This window comes from Corvus brachyrhynchos, unplaced genomic scaffold (assembly GCF_000691975.1).
Source record: "Corvus brachyrhynchos isolate BGI_N302 unplaced genomic scaffold, ASM69197v1 scaffold4365, whole genome shotgun sequence".
In the NCBI taxonomy this organism is placed as follows: Eukaryota; Metazoa; Chordata; class Aves; order Passeriformes; family Corvidae; genus Corvus; species Corvus brachyrhynchos.
The window spans coordinates 1,786-3,639 of record NW_008238051.1 but is presented as its reverse complement, the minus strand read 5'-3'; the positions used below and the strand labels follow the sequence as shown (position 1 = coordinate 3,639).

Below are 1,854 nucleotides of genomic sequence, written 5' to 3'. Positions count from 1 at the left end.
TTCTGGTGTGGATTTTGGTGGGTTTGGGGGTGTCTGGGCAGGATTTTGGGGGTGTCGGAGCAGAATTTCGGGGGCGGGGAGGGATTTTTGGGGTGTCCCTGGAGGGGATGACGCCACTCCTGGAGTCCGTGGAGCTTTTTTGGGGGAAAAACCCAGGAATTTGGGATGCCGGAGGAAATTTACATGGATTTTGGGGTGCAGCTGAAGGTTTTGGGGGTGCCCTGGGTGGATTTTGGGGTGCCCCTGGGTGGGTTTTAGGGGGGGGACCCCCTACATGGGGTGACCGTGGGACTTTGGGGAAGGATCTCCCAGGATTTTGGGGTTCCTGAGGGGGAGGAGTTCGATGTGGATTTTGGGGGGATGTTTTGGGGTGCGGGTGAGGTTTTGGGGTGCCCCGGGTGAGGTTTTGGGGGGGCCCTACAGGGGCTGGCAGCGCTCCTGGCGGCTGTAGAGTTCGAATTGGCTCTTCCAGCGCATCATGTACGAGCTCCAGCGGTGGAATTCCAGGCGCCACTGGCGCTCCGCCTCCTCCATCGGCCCTGGGAAACCCCGAATCAGCGCGGGGACCCCGAAATCGGAACCGGCGACCCCAAAAACCCTCAGAAACCACCCTAAAAACCCCTGGAAGCCACCCAAAATATCCTAAATCCACCCCAAATCCTGCTCAGAATCCGCTCCTCGAATCCACCCCCAAATCCACCCAAAATTCCAGGGGCTTTTGCTGCTCCGCCTCCTCCACCAGCCCTGGGAACGCCCCCCCCGAACCCCAAATCAACGCGTGGACCCCAAAATCGGCTCCGGGGATCCCCAAAACCCCCCAGAACGCCCCTAAAAACTCTCTGAAGCCACCGAAACCCCCCCAAAATGTGTGAGGTCCTCCATGTGCCACCTCCGTGGTGCCACCTCCCCGTGTCCCTGGTGTGTCCCCATGTCCACGTCCATGTCCCACCTCCCTGGTGTCACCTCCCAGTGTCCCCAGTGTCCCCATGTCCACATCCGCGTCCATGTCCCACCTCCGTGGTGCCACCTCCTCGTGTCCCTCATGTGTCCCCACGTCCATGTCCATGTCCCGCCTCCCTGGTGTCACCTCCCATGTTCCCAATGTCCCCCCATGTCCACATCCGTGTCCATGTCCCACCTCCATGGTGCCACCTCCCCACATCCCTCCATGTCCCCATGTCCCTCATGTGTCCCCATGTCCATTTCCACATCCGTGTCCATGTCTCTCCCCCCTCCATGGTGTCCCCTCCCCCTCTCCCTGGTGTCCCCCAGTTCCCGTGTCCATGTCCCACCTCCCTGGTGCCACCTCCCCACATCCCTCCATGTCCCCATGTTCCCAATGTTCCCCCATGTCCACGTCCATGTCCCACCTCCGTGGTGTCACCTCCCCATGTTCCCAATGTTCCCCCATGTCCATGTCCATGTCCCACCTCCCTGGTGCCACCTCCCCACATCCCTCCATGTCCCCATGTCCCTCATGTGTCCCTCCATGTCCACATCCATGTCCATGTCCCACCTCCCTGTGTCCCCAATGTCCCCCCATGTCCATGTCCATGTCCATCTCCCACCTCCCTGGTGCCACCTCCCCGTGTCCCCAATGTCCCCCCATGTCCATGTCCCACCTCCATGGTGCCACCTCCCTGTGTCCCTGGTGTCCCCCAGTTCCCGTGTCCATGTCCCACCTCCATGGTGCCACCTCCCCCCATCCCTCCATGTCCCCACGTCCCCGGTGTCTCCCCCGTGTCCCCGGTGTCCCCTCACCGGTGACGTTGAGCAGCTTGGGCAGGAAGCGCGTCCAGAAGGCGCAGGCCTGGGCGCGCAGGCCCTGGGCCACGGCGAGCGGCCGCGCGTTGA

At 62.1% G+C, this 1,854-nt stretch overlaps 1 long non-coding RNA gene across 1 annotated transcript; it reads right to left on the bottom strand.

The window, feature by feature from the left end:
- Window positions 1–116: 116 nt before the first annotated feature.
- LOC108446524 lies at window positions 117–1,848 on the bottom strand. The gene is made up of 2 exons (XR_001861731.1): window positions 1,762–1,848; window positions 117–539 (listed from the first exon to the last, which is right to left on the bottom strand). It is a non-coding gene; the product is annotated as an uncharacterized LOC108446524 (long non-coding RNA).
- Between the last annotated feature and the right edge of the window lie 6 nt (window positions 1,849–1,854).